The sequence below is a fragment of the Momordica charantia genome (assembly GCF_013281855.1).
Source record: "Momordica charantia cultivar OHB3-1 chromosome 1 unlocalized genomic scaffold, Mcharantia_2.0 BLBB01000001.1, whole genome shotgun sequence".
NCBI lineage: Eukaryota > Viridiplantae > Streptophyta > Magnoliopsida > Cucurbitales > Cucurbitaceae > Momordica > Momordica charantia.
In genome coordinates this window covers 24,662,668-24,683,830 of record NW_028275157.1, presented here as the reverse complement: position 1 = coordinate 24,683,830, position 21,163 = coordinate 24,662,668, and the positions used below count along the sequence as shown (strand labels likewise).

The following is a 21,163-nucleotide window of genomic DNA, read 5'->3' as shown; positions in this document are numbered from 1 at the left end:
GATTGGAATTTTCCATTTGAACTAATGTGTGATGCAAGTGATTTTGCTGTAGGTGCGATGTTGGGTCTAACTTAAAGGTAAAGTTATTCATCCTGTTTATTATGCAAGTAAAACCTTGAATAGTAGTCAATTAAACTACACTGTGACTAAAAAAAAGCTTTTAGCTTTTGTTTTCACGTTCGACAAGTTTCGTTCATATTTGATTGGGACTAAAGTGATAGTTTTTACGGATCACTCTACATTAAAATACTTGTTTGCTAAGAAAGAAGCCAATCCTAGGTTAATAAGATGGATACTATTGCTACAAGAGTTTGATTTAGAGATAAAAAATATGAAAGAAATAGAAAACCAAGTAGCAGATCATTTATCTAGGCTAGAGTATTATTTGCGCATGATAGTTGTGAGATTAGAGAGCATTTTGTTGATGAGCATTTCTTAGCTATTTCTGAAGTCCCTTGATATGCTAATTACGCAAACTATCTGGTTAGCAATATAACTCCTAATGACTTGAGTAAGCACCAGATAAAGAAGTTCTTTTATGATGTTAGGTTTTATAGATGGGATGAACCTTTCTTGTTTAAACTAGGGCTTGACAATATTCTTCACAGGTGTGTTGCTGAGCATGAACAGAAGAAGATTCTAGAGGCGTGCCACAAATCACTATATGGTGGCATTTTGCTAGACGTAAGACAGCAGCAAAGGTCCTTCAAAGTGGTTTCTTTTGGCCGTCCCTATTTCAAGATGCTCACACATTTGCTCAAGGCTGTGATCGCTGTCAAAGATCAGGTAACTTGACAAGGAAACATGAGATGCTGTTAAACCCAGAATTGGAAGTTGAACTTTTCGATGTTTGGGGCATCAACTTCGTGGGTCCATTCTCACCTTCATTCGGTAAGAATTACATTCTCTTGACTGTTGATTATGTCTCGAAATGGGTTGAGACTCTAACCACCCCTACTAATGATGTCAAGATAGTTTCTCTCTTCTTACAATATTTTATTTTCACTAGATATGATACACCTAGATGCTTAATTAGTGATGATGGCATTTTAAATAGGGCAGTACGTAATTTGTTGAAAAAGTATAACATTCATCATAAGATTGCTACTGCATATCACCCTAAAACTAATCACTACAACAAATTTGCCTTTTCATGACGCGCATTGCCTGTCATTAAACGATAACAATGACGGTTACTGACCGACATCTATGCGAGTGTCCTTGTTTCCCTTTCATCACGGACATTTTTAATGTCGGGCATTGCCCGTCATGTATATTCTTTTTCCATGACTGACATGTCCGTCATGAAAGGATAACCATGACAGGCAACAACCGACATCTTTACGAGTGTCCTTGTTTCGTTAATTTTTTTATGGCGGTTTATGCCCGTCATTGTATGTGCGTCATTGTTTGTACGTCATCGTATGTTCGTCATCTTTTGTGTGACATTATTTGTACGTTATTGTTTGGGGGTCTTCCTGGAATGACTATATTTCGTGACAGGCATTGACCGTCGTTATTTTGAGAATAAATTAATTAAAAAAATACTTGGTTGCCCAGACGTGGCTAACCAACTATATATATTTCCTTCAAACCTATGATAATATATCAATATGCAACTAAAACTTTTAACACATTCATCCATTATTATAAAACAATATCTATTCTAAAACTTAACTCAAAAACTAACCTTAGACTCAATACGCAAATAATCAATAGTACAAATTTCAACATAACCTCTTCACTTTTTGAATAACTCAAAACCAGCCAACAATATATATCTCCCTTCCAACCTATTCTATAAAAACTTAACAAAAAACACAAATAATTAAGAGTAAGTACAAATTTCATCATGACCATCTCCACTTTAGAATATAACTCAAAACTAATCAACCAATATATCTCCTTCCAACCTATTCACACAAAATAATTCTCAATATTATTGAAACTCAAAAACTAATATGCAAGTAAAACTAATTTCAACAACATGATCTTCTAAAACTTAACTCAAGAACTAACCTTAAACTCACAACACAATTATTTAAGAGTATATCAAACAAGTACAAATTCCAACATGACTTCTCTACATTAGAATAACTCAACACTAACTTGGAAAGCAATAATATACTATATTCAGCAACAATCAAATACTTCTATATTAACACTCTTCCACACAAGAATAAATGGGACCACCCATCCCTCCAACAAAACTACATTCAGCATAAGAATTCAGACTTCTATATTATAAACAAAACAATCCAACACATTCAACATCAGTCAAATACTTCTATAATAATCCAAAACTAATCTGTTATGCAGTACCATATATACAGCATTCAAACTTCTACATATTATAAACAAGACAAAAGCATTTCTAATCTACCAAGTACTAGATAGAAAGTAGTCCGAATCAAATACTTACATCAAATAAACAAAACTAATGAATCCATAGGTACTACACAAATCGCCCAACAAAAGATGTCCATTCTATTCGAACTTCGTCGATTTCTTCTTGTTGATATGTACTTTTTGTATTAAACTACAAAAAAAAAACGATAATACTAATATAAGGACAAATAAACACATAAAGGTGTATGATAATACGTACAAGTTCAGTAATAGGAGTATGAGGGTTCCGCACTATTTCTCATATATACTTTTGCAGATAGTTGCCACACTCGATAGAACCTGATTGCCGAGGACACTACATATAGAAAATTTGTGTGTGTCTTCTTATTTTAGAAAGAAAATACTTTTTATGTTTCGAAAAAGAGTCAGAAAGAAAATGCAATCAATAAAAAAAGAGAGGCTTATGCAAATAGAGTCATATGCTAAAAAAAAAATTTCGAAAAAGAGTGAAAAAATAGTTCAAAAGAAGAAAAGCAAGTAAAAAATGAGTCTTGAGAGAAAATAATAGTGGGGGAATGAAAAATAAGAGTGAGAGAAAGATAAGAGTGGTACAAACATGAGCGGCAAGAAAACACACTTACTTTTTCGCGAGTTCCACTATAGACATTCATTTTCTTTAAAATGGGTGGCGTCAGCATCTTGGAGGGTAGTAGCCTACATATTAAGGTGACTTCATGAAAACCATTGTCGACATCATTTTATGTCGGGTTGCTACCTAACAAGTTACTATGAGTGGCTGTGGTTGGAAACCAATGTTACTGTGTGGAAAACCTCAGGGGCTAGTATCTGGTCCATTTGTCTTCTTGATGTAAAACTTTTTGAATTAAAATGAAAGTGTGCATATTCCTTGGTTTTGTAAAGAGTTTTGTGTTTTAGAAAAGAAGAGGATTTAGAATCATTTTTATTTTCAAAACAAAGCATGGTTTATGGTTTGTTGGCTTCAGATTAAAGTTAGGACGTTTAGCTTGTGGAGCCTTTCTTGAGACAAATATGGTTCATTAACTTAGAACCATTGGATTGTTGCTCATTCATCTTTTTAGCATCAGATTGTATAAGATTTGTTGTTGTTGTTTTTGCTTGAGGATAGGCAAATGGCTAAGTTTGAGGGTGTGTAAAGGTTGACTTTTGCATAAACATGTGTCGGTAGGCCTGTTTGACCACATTTTTTACCCCTTTCCCATCATTATTTTCCAAAAAGAACAACATATTCTTAAAGTAGAACATGAATAGATTATTTATGCATAAAAGTCAAAGTACGGTACTTTAGGAAAAATATGAGAAAAATGCGGTCAAAGTTGGAAGAAAATAACATAAATATGTTTTTGCAGAATTGCGCCCGGCGTATTTTTTGAGGACAAAGTGGCAAAACGCACGTTTTGATTAATGAAGGAAAAGAATGACATTTCTCACATGTTCAAAATCGTGAGTCCAAGTCCAAGTGAGGTGGTTAGGTGAATCACAATCCTTTTCCACCAAAAATGGAAGGAAGTTTCAACCAACCTATGATGCTATAAAAAGAAGTCATCCCTCCAGCATAATTTCATCCCTTACAAGCTTCATTTCATCTTCTTTTAGTTGCTCTCAAGTTGTAGAACACATTTCTAGGGTTTATGTTTACGTTCTAGTTGTTCATTTCTTTGTTTTTCACGCTTTTACCTTTTATATTGCTTTTAATTCAAGTTGTTACTTCCGTTCTTTGTTCATTATGTTCTTTTAAAGTTCTTTAACGAGTTCCAACTCTCCTCACACTCGAGAGAGAAGAGAGTCAAGCGAGAACTCATTGTACGACTTATTTATTCATTTAAATTCAATGAAAAATATGATGTTTCTCTTAGAATTGCATTAACCCACATCCAATAAACTAACATTCGAGATTATGTCATGTAACTCGAGCAGTATATGACAGATATACAGTATATATATTCAATATACAATGTATATATTTGTTATACAGTGTATATATATACAGTATATATTCGATATACACGTGGATAATGTTCGAATATTAACCTAAAGTGTCTATAGTATATGGACAAGATTGGGTACCTTATCTCGGTAACACTATTGATACAACTCGTTTTGTAATAGTTACAAATGACTTAATTCAGGTCGTTCGTGTGGAAACATGCGAGTAGGGGTATCCTATACAATGAGTTTGTATAAGATCGGACTGCGAAATAATTAATCATTAGATGTAACACCGTTGGCTAATAGATTAATATTTTAATACGATGACCATGTAACTCGATCTCGATCTTGAGTGAGTTATGGACTCCTGCCTATTACGCTCCTCCTTTGATTTGTATGGGTGAGAGTGACCCAAGTCGCCGACTCAATATTCCTACCATGTTGGGGACGAAACCGAGTGGGGAGCTGAGAACATAACTACACAAGATGGAATTCACTCATTCCCGACTTTAGGGTAAGTAGACGAGTGTTCTCTTAAGTGCTGACTCCGAGACTTGAACAAGGGGCCTCACCCTCTCACTGGCCTGAGAGGGACTTCTGGTTAATGGTCGGACCATAATCGAGTTGTTCATTAGAGGATCAACGGTACTTAAGGTCCATGATGTAACATAGGGGTAAAATAGTAATTTGACCAAGTTGTGGTTACGAACACTCATAAAAGATTGACTTACCGTTAATGGTCAAAATTCATGGAAGCAGAATATTCTACAGTGAGAAGAGTGCAACTGTGGGTCTTTAGTGGAGTGACTGACAGTTAACGAATGTTGATTAATATGGTTAATGAGTTTAATCAATTAATCCCGTATCGTTGAAGCTTCTGATCTGTAGGTCCATTAGGTCCTCTTGCTAGTTCGTAAAGGATAGTTAAGAACATTTAGCCTTGAAAACAATTTGAATTGTTCAAAGGGAATTAAGGTTAATTGTATGAGATGAAATTAATATAATGTATGTTGATAATTATAATATAAAGTTAATTTTTAATTGGATTCAAAATTATGAGAGATGGATATTAGAATTTGATTCTAATATATTTGATTAATTAATTCGGAGGACCAAGTGCCTCCCACGCCCGATCATACTCATAACCGCATCAGGTCTCCAAGGTGAACAACCTATGGTCAATAAAACAATGAAGGCAAGGGAAGTCGGCAAAATGGATCTATAACCTCGGAAAAAGGGTTGGCTCTGAGGGCTAGACACAGTGAACAGATCGAATCACAAGTGGAAGTGGTTGATTGTTTGCGATTTAACTCGGTTTAAAAACGATATGATAACGGTTATTAAAAACATAACAGTTTCTATTTTAATGTAGAGGTTAAGCCCTTAGGGGGGGAGGAAGAAAACTCACATTTGAAGACTGTTGGCAAATGGTTTTCCCCGAGCTCAGGTCTTGTGACAGCACGAACAAACATTCTCGAATGCACGAACCCTAAGGTTGACACTACCACCACGTTATGTTGCTATGTCTCACAACTAAGAACCGAACAATGGGATCCTCCTTTGGAAAGAAAACATACATGGAATAAAAAATCTCGAGATTATGAGAGAGAGATTTGTTCTACAGGGATGACCAACAACCAACCCACTGGTAAATTCCCTGTATTTTCAAAGCAAATGAGGGAGGATGGAGTAACCTCCCGCTTTCCACCCCACTACGTCCCACCAAAAATGTTTGGAAGTGGTGAGTAGTTATGTTAATTATATTAATTAACCTAGTTAATATAATTAACATTTTATTTAATTAAATTAAATAATTAATTAAATTAAAACTATTTAATTTAATTAATAATTAATTAAATCTTATTTAGTTAATTAATTAATTAAATCTCATTTAATTAAATTCATTAATCTTTGAACCATATTCAGATATACATATCTCTTATAACTCATAGTATTTAATATGAATCCAATTCGTATTATTCTCTCATATTACATAGTTTTATAATGTATTATCATAATAGAAAAAGAGCTCCAGTATAAAAATCCCCATTAGTACGTAAACCGATTGTATACCACCACTGATAAACACCAAAATAAGCGATATTCACTGGGCTAAGAGCACCCCCTCGAGTAAAAGCTTCGACGGCCAATTGACCAAAATGAGGATTTCAAATTGCATGAGCGATAGGTCTTACATGTAAAGGGTCATGTACCCATGCTTCAAAATTGCCTTGCCAAGCTACATGAAATAGGTTTCCGGAAGTCCACATAAAAATTATTGCTAATTGCCTGAAATGAGAAGCAAAAATATTCTGATAAAGACGTTCTTCAATAATATCATCATGACTTTCGAAGTCATGCGCGGTAGCAATACCAAACCAAATATGACGAGTTAGGGGGCCCTGAGCTAAGCCTTGGCTAAACCTTGGAAATCTTAATGCCATAATGCCTTTCAAATCCTTATAGTCATTATCCAACTGCAATAATTCTTGCTAAGAAGAACGCCCATGTTGTGGCAATTTCACCCAGAAGGTAATGGGTTACTCCTACAGCACGTCCTTGGACAATGCTCAAGGCTCTAGGTTGAGTAGCATGAGAAACTTTTAATTTATTATGAGCCCAAGCGATGGATTCAACAAGTTTTTGCCAATAACTACGCCCACTGAATAGAACACATTAAACTAAAAGCCCATACAAAATGAGCACCTAGGAAAAAAAGGCCATATGTAGATAATAAAGAACCATGAGACTGAATTACCTGGGATGCCAGTGCCCATAAGAAATTGCGAAGCCACCCATTAATAGTAATGGAACTCTGCGCAAAAGTTTCCTCTCGTAATTTGAGTTACTACTCCTTGATCACTTATACTACCCCAAACATCTGACTGCATTTTCCAACTAAAATGGAATATTACTACCGAAATTGAATTGTACATCCAAAATAGCCCTAAGAAGACATGATCCCAAGCGGATACTTGACATGTACCCCCTCTTCCAGGTCCATCACAAGAGAAATGAAAACCAAAATTTGCTTTATCTGGTATCAAACGCAAGCTACGAGAAAATAGAACACCTTTCAGGAGTATCAATATCGTCACATGAATCGTAAATGCACGAATATGATGTACCAAAAAATCTGCAGTTCCTAATGGAATAGGTAACAAAGCAACTTTGCCGCCCACTGCCACTAAACCATCACCCCCCCAAGTCAAACTAGAGCTTGTTGTTGCATCGGGGGCCGTTATACTAGGTGCTAAAGCATGGGTGTTTTGTATCCATTGAGCAAAGACGGGTTGTAATTGTATAGCGGTATCTGAAAACATATCTTGGGGACGCCCAATATTAAATTGTGTCATACAAAATTAACTCAAATTCCTTTTAATTAAATTTGAATAATTCAAATTCCTTCCAAAACTTAATGTTCTTAATTACCCTTTACCAGCTAGTAAGGGGACCTAATGAACCAATAGATCAGAAGCTCCAACTTTACGATATTAATTGGTTAAACTCATTAACCACCTTAATCAACATACGTTAACTACGGGTTACTCCACTAAAAACCCGTAGTTGAACTCTTCTCACTACAAAATATTTATGTGTCCATGGATATCGACCATAAACAACAAGTCAATCCTTCACGAGTGTTCGTAACCACATATGGGTTAAATTACCATTTTGCCCCTGTGTTACATCTTGTACCTTAAGTACCGTTGATCCTCTAATGAACAACCCGGTTATGGTCCGATCAATAACCAGAAGTCTCTCTCGGGCCAGTGAGAGGGTGGGGCCCTTTGTTCAAGTCCCGGAGTCAGCACTAAAGGGAACACTCATCTACTCTCTAAAGTTGTGGAGGAGTGAATGTCATCTTGCGTAGTTATGTTTCCAACTCACCACTCGGTCTCATCCCCAAAATGGTGGAAATATTGAGTTGGCGACTCGGGCCAGTCTCACCCATACATATTAAAAAATGAGCTATCACGGGCAGGATTCCATAACTCACTCGAGATTGAGAATGAGTTGCCTGGTCATCCTATGAAATAGCACTATTAGTCAACAGCGTCACATCTAAAGATTGGCTATTTTGTGGTCTGATTTTTATATAAACTCATTATATAGGATACCCCCACTCGCATGTCTCCATACGAACGAATATGTTCTGGTCGTCTATAACTTTTACAAAGTACCCAGCCTTATCCATATACCGTATACCATAATGTTGTCAGGATAAGCTACCCAGCCTTATCCATATACCATATACCATAATGTTGCCAGGATAAGCTACCCAGCCTTATCCATATACCATAGACCCTTCAAGTTATTCCTGAAACATTATCCACTTGTATATCGACAGTATATCAAATATATACTCAATATATATACTATCCCGGTTACATGACAATAACCTTTGATGTTTAGTTTATTGGATTAGATAGTTGCAATGTTATGAATTCAACAACAATTGATAGAATATAACTTTATTGAATATAAATTTGTTTTTACATAAATACAAACTACGAGTTTAAGGCAACACACCCAACACACGGGGTCCCAATCCCAAACCCGTCGACTGTCGACAGACTGCTCAAGTTACTTCCACCGTAAAAGCGGGTCTTCGCGTGCCGGCCGGGGGACGGACTGGGAATGGCTCGCTCGGGAGGCTTTTCGAGCATCGATCAATCGACTAGTAACTAATATGGACAAGGGGAATATGATTTTTAATTAAAACAAAGCATTGCGATGGTCCCTGCGGATGCTAACGCAATGTGATTTATGCCTAGTGCTCTAAATGTCAAAGTAAATAAATTCAACCAAGTGTGGTAAACGGCGAAAGTAACTATGACTCTCTTAAGGTAGCCATATGCCTCGTCATCTAATTAATGATGCACATGAATGGATTAACAAGACTCCCACTATCTCTGTCTACTATCCGACGAAACCATTGCAAAGGAATTGGCTTTGCATAATCAGTAAGGAAAGAAGACCCTGTTGAGCTTAACTTTAGTCTGACTTTGCGAAATGACTTGAAAGGTGTAGGACAAGTGGTAGCCGAAAGGCGAAAGTGAAATATCACTACTTTTAACATTATTTTACTTATTCCATGAATCAGAAGCGACACACTACCCCTCTTTTTGGTCACAATGGCAGCCTCGGCGGGTTGATCCCGGCGGAAGACATGGTCTAGTGGGGGAGTTTGTCTAGGGCAACATATATGTTAAAAGATAACGCAGGTGTCTTATGATGAGCTCAACGAGAATATAAATCTCGTGTGGAACAAAAGGGTAAAAGCTCGATTGATTTTTATTTCCAATACGAATACGAACCGTGGAAGGGTGCCCAATTGATCCTTTAGACCTTCAGAATTTGAAGGTAGAGGTGTCAGAAAAGTTACCATAGGGATAATTGGCTTATGGCAACCAAGCGGTCATAGCGATGCTTCTAATTGATCCTTCGATGTCGTCTCTTCCTATGCATTATTTAAATGGTGTATACCATATATACATTCCCTTTTTAACTTTTAACATTTCAAATTCTTCATCCTCGTCTTAATCATTGTGAGCTAGCAAGGGGACATAATAGAACTACAGATTTGAAGCTCTAATGATGTGAGATTAATTAATTAAACTCATAAATTAAATTAATCAACATTCATTAACTATAGGTCCCTCCACTAAAGAATCACATATGCACTCTCCGTACTATAGAATATTTTGTGTCCATGGATATAACCACAATGAATAAATCAATCCTTCATGAGTTATCTTTAACTACAGCTGAATCAAATTACAATTTTACTTCGTGCTCCTTAAGTACCACTAATCCTCTAATGAACAATCGTTTATTGTCCTACCACTCAGGTTAGTGAGAGAGTGGGGCCCATTGTTTAAGACTTAGAGTCAGCACTTAAGAGAACAACTCATCTACTTCCTTAAAGTCAGAAAGAAGTGAATTCCATCTCGCGACGTTATGCTCCCAACTCCCCACTCGGACTTGTCCCCAAAATACTAGGCATATTGAGTCGGTGTCTCGTGTTAGTCTCATCCATACAAAAATCAAAGGACAATTCCTCATAGGCAAGAGTTCATAACTAACTCAAGATTGAGATGGAGTTACATGGTCATCCTGTGAAATATTAATCTAATTAGTTAACGGTGTTACAACTAAAGATTAATAGTTTTGTGGTCTGATCTTATACAAACTCATTTTATAAGATACCCTCACTCGCTTGTCTTCACAATAACAACTTGGATCGAGTAATTTGTAACTTTAACAAACTGGGTCGTATCCATAGCTTATTACTGGAACATGATCCGACTATATATCCATTATCTATTGTGTATATCAATTATATACTATTAAAGTTATATTAAATAGCCCGGATGTAAGTTTATTGAATTTGGGTCAATGCAATTCTAAAACTAAAAAAACGTTATTGAATAAATAATTTGTTTTACATTTACAAACCACGAGTTTAGGGCATAAAGCCCAACAAGCAAGTCGTCAGATGGGCTCCCCCCGTTGATAGTTGTCGTAGGGATGAGAGGGGACGCAACTGCCGTCGTAATAATAGATGCTGCATTTCCTGTATCGCGTCCCCTACTTCGAGAACAACAGATTCCGAAGGAACGGCTGGACTCGTCTTGGCAAAACCTTAGAAAGTCGAAGAAATGATCACTGTTAGAAACCAGACATAGCGCCTTTCAAGAGGGGGAGGCCAGAACGCTTACAAGTAGAGGACCCGCCTAGTCCATAAGGATCACAACCATGAATTTGTTTGTGACGATAATGGAAAGGGCTCGATCGTTGCACAAGAGGTTCTGGATCGCCTTGAATATCGAATTGGACTCAGGGGAGAATGGCGAAACCCCACCAATCAAGGCTAAAAAGGAAACATCACCTGAGATGTGCCCACACCAATAACATAAAAAAATAAAACAAAGGAAAGGCGGAGAGACGTACCAGTATCACTAAAACAACTGAGGACTCGAGCACTAACCAGCCCGTCGGTAGCCAGCCAAGTTCCACTGACGTAGCACCATCGATCCTTCCATTGTTTGCTAGAAGTGAGAGGTTTCAATATCTTTCGGTTGCAAGAGTTCATGCTGTAGAACCCCAGGAAGCCTGAGATAGTCTTTAAGATCAGAAGGACGTTCAACAAGCCAAGGGTCATCTGTTGCCCTTCACCATGCTCCGGCTAAAGAACGACAAGAGCCATCATTATCCGCCAATTGTTCTGAGCAAGTTGACTCGACAAATAGAGAAAGGAGAAGCATGACCCCGTTATTAAACATCTGAGGGTAAAAGCTCATCAATCCAAGATGGGGGAATCAATCATGTCGTTCTCTGATGTTAAGCGTATCAAGACATAATCGGGAATGTGGTGGGTATCCCTCACCTTTTCCAGGTCCATCTCCATTTCTATCGATGGTACATAGGCCACGGCGGGGTGACCACCACCAAAAGTAGGACGTCTACAAATAGCCATGGCAAACTCTTCGATTAGGAGAAAATGCAAAGGAACAAAGAGGAGGGTAAATGAAACTAAAATCTGCTGAGCAGTTAAGGCAAGATTTTGAACCCTTCCAAAGGACACTCTGGATCCCAACGACTGTTTGGAATCACAACTGCCGCAGCCCACCACTTCGCTTGGCAGTCGAGGGATACGACCGTCCACGAAACGGCGATGAACACATGTCCCCGTGTCAATGCGACGATAGGAAAAGACACCTTCCATGGCATTCACGACATAATGAGTGGGACCCATAGAAGATTTGGAGGATATTGTCCCTCCATGTTCCTCTAAGCACCACCCGCGCATGTTCCAACCTACGTCAATGCTTTTGGCTGCGGTCGTTCAAACGAGACGACCATAATACAAAAGAGGGCTAACTGTTGAGGGAGAGATCCAAGCAGGATACTTGTCAAGAGTTACGGGGTGATAGTGAGGCACGAGACAGCATGCGGTTAGGAACGTATATGTGCATGGGTACGGGCATGTTACTACTAGAGCTATACAGGAAGAACGTCGGGGGCTACCACTTGATTCCAGCGTCTGCAGGGGAACAAACTGGCAGATGGAGGCGCCACCCACCTGTTGTCGGAGGCGTCTGCCCTCACCCATCAGAATCGCATACAGCCAGATGCGCCCATGCAGCTAAAATCGTCATCTGTCCAGTTCGGCCATCCACACCTATAAAAAGGAAGGACCCCATCATTGCCAAGTAAGTAAAAGATCTGTCACTAACATTTAGAGGTGTTCACGGGTTTTTTCTTTTACCAACCCGAATTTTAGGGTTGACCATCTTTGGGAACTGATGGGCTCGAAATCAATGGCCAACCCAACCCAAAATTTTCCTGTTGGGTCGGGTTGGGTTCTCGGGTTGCAATAATTTTTTTCTAACCTGGACTAAAAAACAGTTTACAGAAACTTGCTTTCATCCTATGATTTTTATCAGTGAAATTCTATTGAATATAAATCTATCGAAATTAGACTGTGAAATGGAAAAACTATTTACTAAATTTGCTTGATTACAACATGAAAACCTTATCCCGATTTTTTGGAATGATGGATTGTATAATCGAGCACTGGATAAGATTTTCAATCGAAGCTATTTTATGGCCTACAACTATAATCACAGGCAGACAGATCTGCAACGGTTCACTATGCGTCTCACAGCAGACATCTCAATAGATCTGCTCATAGCCCGCGAACCTTTTTCACCAGCAATGGTGTTGCTACGGACGGATCGGCGCACCTCACTGCTTCATCGACAGACAGCTCACAGCGACGAAGTTCACAGGCTATAGCAACGACGACGTCGAATGAGATTCACGAGTTGTCACGGTTGCGATCGGAAAGGGAGATGTATATTTTAGAGGGAAGAAGATAGAACAGAGAATAAGAGGACTTGGGTAAGAATGAATGTGGAAGAAATAGAAATAAAAAGTTAAGTTGAAAACCCTAAAAATCGAATGAATGGCTAGGATTAAACCATAATCAAGGGTTGAGATTTAACCTACCTATTTTATTATATATTTATTATTTAACATCGTACTAACATTTCTAAGGTGTCTACTCCTATTCCTTTACTCTGATTATTGACTTGAGCGTCGGGGTGTATTCGACTACAAATCGAATCGGCGTCGAATTTTCTAGTTGCAGTCGCATTGCTCTTTAGCGAAAGCATGCTTCCCAGAGACATGTGGACCTTTTCGAAATTTGACGTCAACAATAACTTTGGAGGAGATCAAACACCGCAATAGATTTTACCATCTATTAAAAATTTTAAACTTCGAGTAGTTCAATGACATCATTTTATTGACCATTTAAAGTTTATGCAATATGATTAGTATCCCAACACATTAATTTTATGATCACATATATATATTTTATTGTACTAAAAATATATATATATTTATATTGTACCCTCTGTGACGCTTTATTCATTGCGGGACAACGTCGATGCACAAACCGATTGGAGATAATTGTGCGGAAAACTACCAATCCACTTCGATGATATTCCAGAAACTTTGTTCTCTTCAAAAAAGTTGGACGACCATTTATCAATTTGAAAATGCGACACGAAACTAAAGAATCCACCCTACGTTTGATTGCAGCGGACGGTTTGGATTTCGGAATTAAAATATACGGCAATGGTGGAAGGCGTAAGGATCAATGGCCCCACATTAACTCGCAGTCACCGCCGCCGACTAGATGCGTGTGCGGGGTTAAGTGGACGCAATCATGTGATTATTATCCGCTCTGCTGTGACGTAATGTTCCTTTGTGTACCACGACTCAGCTGACAGCAGCTGCTTTTCTCCTTTTTATACTTACATATCTATCAACCAATGCTTTAAAGCGACAGGAAGAAAAGGAGTGAATCCTGAGTGCTTTGCTTATATTCGACGGATAACAAGACTTACGTGTCGTGCTTTCAATGAATGACACAGACTCTGTGCTCCATCAGAACTGGATGGCGTGTCGATTCAAGAGAGGAAGGCAAGTATGTTTAATGGGATGATCTTACAGCTACCATGCATACGGTAACGTGCCGTGCCGAAATCGAAGGGATTGTACAGTTATGGGTTGGACAGAGTATTGCATAATAGGGAAAATCTTAGAAATAACATATAAAATTATAAATGGGTAACAATACATGTAGCCATTTAAAATAGGCAACTTTGGAATATCGCCAAACAAGTTCCACTTTTCAATAATGGCTAGTAAAATGAATTGTTATTTTTCTTTTTTCATAGGAGAATTCTACCTAACCATTTTTATAGGATAATTCAAATATTTTTAGAATCCTCCCTATATTTTTCAATTCAAATGGTTGTCCAACAAGAGGATTATACTAACCAATCTAAAGAAAAAAAATAATATCTAATAAACAAAATGTAATTAGAAATAGAAATACTAACACTCGAGCTAGAACAAATTGATAACAAATACATTAAATATGGTGAACAAAGAAACAATTACAACAAATACGGTGAACAAAGAAACAAAAACAACAAATAAAAAATACGGTGAATAAAGAAACAAAAATACAACAAATATAGACAACAAATATGGTGATAAATAAACAAAAGTATAACAAATATGGTGAACATAAAACCAAAAGTATACCAAATACGGTGAACACAAAAATATAACAAATACGGTGAAGAGAATAACAAATACAACATCTGGTGAATAGGGATGTATTTTTGTAAACAATTAATACAAAAATATAAAAATAATGAGAGAGTGACAAATACATTGAACAAAATCAACTAAAAGAAATATAAATTGTGTGAAGAAATAAAGTATATTTTTGTGAACAATTAATAAAAAAAATATAAAAAATAAGGAGAGAGCAACAAATACAGTGAACAAAGTATATTTTTGTGAACAATTAATAAAAAAAATATAAAACACTCTAACCTCAAACAAAAAAGATACACAAACTATGGAAACTTTACATATAGGCCTGCATCTCCTGCCGCGCCTCTTGCATTCTATTTCTATCACTCACTGTCTTGTCTCACTGTTGTTCCCTCACTTGATTACACCTTGTCGACTCCGATAGATTTCCTCGGATCATCTCCCTTCTTGTGAAGTCTCCTTATAATTGGTGAATTCTACCTCCATATACATCTAAGTTTATAATAATAGTGGTTGGGAAAAAACTACAATGAAGGAGAGATAGAATATAGGGGAAATAATGGAAGTTAAGATATTTTGATTTTAAAACTAATAATTAAATAGAAGGGTAAAAGTGTCAAATATCACGCTTGCAAAACAGTTAGAATAATATAAATGGACATTTTTCATTATTAAATATAATTTAGTCATTTTTCAACACGGATGACAAATAGGGACACCTGCTATAAATTCTCATAGTTATTTAAAATAGGTAATTTAAAAATTTCTTCGAACATCTTTCAATTTTTCGAAGTCACTAATGTAAAAATAGGAAAATTTCTACTAACTGTTTATCTATTAAATTATTCTCTCACAATTTAAAATTGAATATATTATGTTTCTTTTTTTTATAGAAGAATCCTAACTATAATTTTTTCTACTATTTTTACAAGATAATTCAAATATTCTGAGAATCTTACCTATATTTTTTTATTTCAATATTATTTTCCAACCAATTTTAAAAATAATTATAACAAATATAAGAAAATAAATATTCATTAAATTAAAATCTAAAACAAACTGACATTGGACCTCAGCCTGGTGCTCATGTTCCCAGACCCTCCTAGTTGCCAACTCATCTCGCAAAAGGCCAGGGACAGGGCATGAAAGCAACCGGCTAACTGGTAGAAATAACCAAGAGGAGGCATCAAGCGGGAAACGTGAACAATAAGAGAAAAAGAAATCGACACATAGCTGACACAAATCGCGTCGAAAACTCCATCCTGACACTCCTCCGGAAACAGAAAGGAGGGGGACAAGTCCATGGTCGAAGGTACGACGAACCATCTCCCGAGCAGACATCTAGATGTCCCTCATATAGCGGTAGAGGTTCAAAGAAGCAACCCCAACAGGAAGATCGAATTAGGTCGATGTGAAATCCTCCTCTTACCGAAGAGAAGAGGCCACAGACAGAGGGTTCTCCGAAGCACGACCTTCGAAAGCCTCATTTCCATCAGGCGCAGTGTTCTCAAGCCTATATTCTCCTCCCCTCAGACCAGAAACGTCTCCTGTGGTCAGCACCGCCCTTCGGTCGGTGGACATGAGATTCAGAAAGGCTGTTTCACTTGAATTAGGCTCAACAACCTCGAAAATTTGAAAACCGACTCCCTGGCAGGGGTGTTGGAAAGAGATGCAGCAGCACCCAGTCTCACCAAGCGGTAGCGCTTGAGCGGAGGAGTCGAATACTCCGATCGGGGAAGTATCTCCACTGAAGGGCTACCCTCGTTAGTCCCGGCAGGCGGGGTCGTAGAAGCAAGACCCAGTGATCTTTCCAGTTCTTGTTCTAAAACGGGACGTTGAAGAGCGTCCCACGATGAGAACTCAGGTTGTAGAACCCAGGAAAGCCCCTGATTGACTTCATCAAGGTCGGGGTGGACAGCAGGGCTACGGTCATTCTGTCGCCTCCCCTTAATTCCAGCCAAAGGATGGCAAATGCCATCAAGATTCCCCAAGCGTGTTGTGTCGGAGCCACGCCGACAAAAGCCAAGAAGGACTAAGCAAAAAAGAGAAAGTGAAGCCTCACTCCATTCCATAACATATGTGGGTTAAAGCTTACCTAGGCGGAGGGCTATCAATCCTTTCATCCTTAGTCGGAAGACGCATGAGGACGTAATCAAGAATTTGGTACTTGGAACGAAGCTCCGAGAGGTACTGCTCCTTGACCTGCGACGGAACATGGTTCACTATCGGACGATAAGCCATGGGAGCCAAGGAAACAATCTATCGAAGGTATGAAGGCGCAAAAAAAGGTATAATCCATCAAACTACGACACCTTATACACCACAACAAAATAGTGTAGCTGAAAGAAAGAACTTAACTTTGAAGGACATGGTAAATTGCATGTTAAATAGTCCAGATTTACCTCATAATATGTGGAGGGAAGCTTTGCATACAACAAATTTATCTGAAATAAAATTCCACGTTATAAGACTAATAGGTCACCTTATGAATTGTGAAAAATGAAGTTACCCTCATATAAAATACTGAAAATGTGGGGGTGTTTGGCAAAGGTACTGGTTCCTTTACCAAAAAGTTACCCTCATATAAAATACATAAAGTGTGGGTGTCAATCATAGTGCTGCTTTTAGATTCCTGATGATTAAATAAAAAATTCTTGATATTGATAATAATACTATCATGGAATCTAATGAAGCCGAATTTTTTTAGGATATTCTTTTAAAAGAAGAATGACATGAAAGTAATTGTGTTAAGAGGAGTCGTTAAGCTAGTTCTTCGAAATGTCAAATCGAATAGGAAATTGATATCGAACCTAGAAAAAGTAAAAGAGCTATGAAAGCTACTTCATTTGGACCCGATTTCATAACTTATATGATAGAAGGATATCCTTAAAATTTCCAAGAAGCTGTGTCATCTTCGGATGAACCTTATTGGAGAGAAGCTATTAATAGTGAGATAGAATTCATTTTGCAGAACAATACATGGGTATTGGTTGATTTACCTCCTGAAAGTAAACCAATTTGGAGTATATCGATTTTCGGAAGAAAGCCAAAAGTTGATGGCACCATTGATAAATATAAAGCCTGTTTAGTAGCTAAAGGCTATCATTAGAAAGAAGTGCTCGATTTCTTTGATACTTATTATCTAGAGAAGAGGATTACATCTATAAGGATGTTAATTTCTATAGCAACTTTATGAAATTTGAAAATACACCAAATGAATGTAAACACTGCGTTTTTAAAGGAAGATTTAGATGAAGAAACATATATGACAACCTGAAAGGTTTGTTGTAAAATCAGTTGAAAATAAAGTTTATATAATTGTTAAGTCTATTTATGGGTTGAAACAAACACTCAAACAATAGCATGAGAAGTTTGATTACACTATGTTATCTAATGAATTTAAGATAGAAGGGTGTGACAAATGTGTCTATGTTAAAACCATAAATCAGGATTGCGTCATTGTTTGTTTATATGTGAATGATATGTTGATAATGGGCACAACTAGATGTGTCATTGATTCCACTAAAAAGATGTTGAATTCCAATTTTGATATTAAAGATCTTGGTCTTGTCGATGTTATCCTTGGAAATAAAATAACGAGAAATCCAAGTGGATATATACTTTATCAATCTCATTACATAGAGAAAGTGTTGATAAGATTTCGTCATTTTGAGAGTAAGCCAGTAATTACTCCATTTGATCCAAATTGTAAGTTAAAGAAGAATAATGATGAAGATATATCTTCTCTAAAATACTCTAGAGTGTGGGTAATTTAATTTACATAATGAATTGTACAAGACCTTGTCTATTCAATAGGAAGATTGACAAGATACACTAACAGTCCTAGGCATGATCATTGGAATGAGTTAGTTAGAGTTTTAAAGTACTTGAAGTATACTTTAGACAATGGATTGCATTATACGAAATATTCATCTGTACTGGAAGGATTTAATGATGCTAACTTGATCTCTGATAGCATTGAGACTAAGTCAACCAGTGGGTATATATTTACCTAAGGTGGAGCAGCTGTGTCATGGAAATCTTCAAAACAAATGTGTATAGCACGATCTACTATGGAATAAGAGTTTATAGCTCTTGATAAAGTTGAAGAAGAAGCAGAATGACTTCGAAACTTTATTGAAGATATTCAATTGTGGCCAAAGCCTGTAAATGTCATATGTATTTATTGTAACATCTTAGCAGCCTCAATGAAGGCTAGAATAATGTGTACAATGGAAAGTCACAACACATAAGATGCAGACATAATTCTATAAGGCAATTGCTCTCTAATGGAAGAATTTATATTTATTATGTAAAAATCAAAAGAGAATGTTGCAGATCTTTTGACGAAAGGATTGTCAAGAGAGCAACTTGCATATACATGAAGGGAAATAGGGTTGCAACCTATGAAATTAAGTATCTGGTGGTAACCTAATCTATCCCAAGAAGTTCAATAGGCAAATTGGGTTGGATAATTCATACTTGACACACTAAGAAACATATAGTTTCTTCCCATTTCTATGATGTTATGTATGTGATTTGTTGATGTTAAGATCATATTGATATCTTGACTACAAGAGGGTAGTGACAGAATGCTGTTAATCAATATCACTTACATTAGAATAGGATTTGGTCGATTCTATGAGAATTTTTCGAATGACTTATATTCTCTAAAGCTCTCATGAATTCAGGATCTTGTCTAGGACAAAAATGGACACAACCATATAGAACTTAAGGATGCAAGATAAGTTATGTGTGATGTTTGTTGTCTTAATTTATCATGAGGAAGATAGTTTCATAGCTAAGTTCTCACTATTTCTTTGGTATATTTGATAGATATTCACCGGGGAATGTTCAAGTCCAAAAGACACCTCTCCTGATACATAACTTATCTATTTGCTCTCAACGTCTTGGTCATGTTTTGTCTATCTCACTTACTTTCATGTGGAAGATTGTTGGATTTTATGGTGTGAAATAAAGTGAAACTTAAAAGAAATTATTCACATGTACATTGTGAATATTATTCTTATTTATTTCTTTATTGGTTTTGTTTAATTTTGTGCTTAAAGTTATAGGTTTGTAACTTTATGTGTTGAAGTTACATATGTGTTAAAAAAACATATATATTAAACTTAAGTTATTGATTAAATTAAAAGTTTTTTACATTTATGTGTTAAAGTTACATATGTAAAAATGTTACATACGTGTTAAATTTTTGTGTGAGATGTTACATATTTGAACAACTATATATAGTTGTTAGTTTCCTTCATTTGAGAGATCCAAGCTTTCTCATTTGAGTTCATCCTCATCTCATAAGAATTCTCTCTTTTTTTTTTATATGTTGTTTTTATTTGTGTTGAGAGCAAGTATATAGAGAGTTCTGTCATATCCGAGTAGTTTAAGGTTGCTGTTCTACTAGAGTTAGTCGTTGTATCTTGTCGAGACGATTGCTGTAGTATGTCAACAACTTGTCCAGAGCGAATAATTGTCTTTAGGTGAGCACTATTGAAGTGTGCCTCGACTATATTTATCAAATTTTGGTATTCATCAAGTTGTCAATATCTTTATTTTTTGTAGCCAGTTATATTGTAATCTGTTTGACAGTTTTACACAATTTATATATACAACGTATATTTTTCCAATAATAAACAAATGTTCATTTCATTCCTTTTAACGTGCGAAAAAATGTGTTATTTCATAGGGGCCGAATTATACCTTACTTAAAATAAGGAATTAGTGGAATATGCCTAAAAGAAAATAGCGGAGCGAGGATTCTTTCAGTAGTTATCCGCTCCGCACTTGGCTACCCAACGTTTACGGATCCTTGAGAACCATCACAAGTACGGTCGACCTATATTTGGACGCGAATGCAGCGACATCCTTGCAATATACAAAAGAGGGATCCTTTAATTGGTTTCATACCGAACCAACCTTGACAAATTTCTACAATAGCCGACAGATCATCTACTCTTCCCAATTGGGGTCTCTGCATAATCCTTAATCTACAACTAAGGCTGCTAAGGTGGCAGGTATACAATATTCACAATGGCCTCCACCCCTTAGTTACCTTTAGTTACCTTTGTCATTATGAAGTGGAATTTGTATATTTTCATTCAACTATCATTTTTAAGATCAAATGAACTTTTTTCTCCACTCTCTTTCATAGATTCTAACATATTTTGATATTTTTTTATAGTAC

At 36.7% G+C, this 21,163-nt stretch overlaps 1 long non-coding RNA gene and 1 pseudogene across 3 annotated transcripts; both read right to left on the bottom strand.

Annotated features, from left to right (window-relative positions):
- Positions 1 to 9,315: 9,315 nt before the first annotated feature.
- On the bottom strand, positions 9,316 to 10,604 carry LOC148213483 (uncharacterized; annotated as a pseudogene).
- Positions 10,605 to 10,695: 91 nt separating this feature from the next.
- On the bottom strand, positions 10,696 to 13,226 carry LOC148213482 (uncharacterized). Of its 3 annotated transcripts, none has more exons than XR_015791634.1 (4): positions 12,597 to 13,226; positions 11,275 to 12,505; positions 11,043 to 11,194; positions 10,696 to 10,965 (listed from the first exon to the last, which is right to left on the bottom strand). It is a non-coding gene; the product is annotated as an uncharacterized LOC148213482 (long non-coding RNA). The 3 variants fall into 3 exon arrangements; XR_015791638.1 differs by having other exon boundaries at positions 13,028 to 13,226; XR_015791633.1 differs by having other exon boundaries at positions 11,275 to 13,226.
- Between the last annotated feature and the right edge of the window lie 7,937 nt (positions 13,227 to 21,163).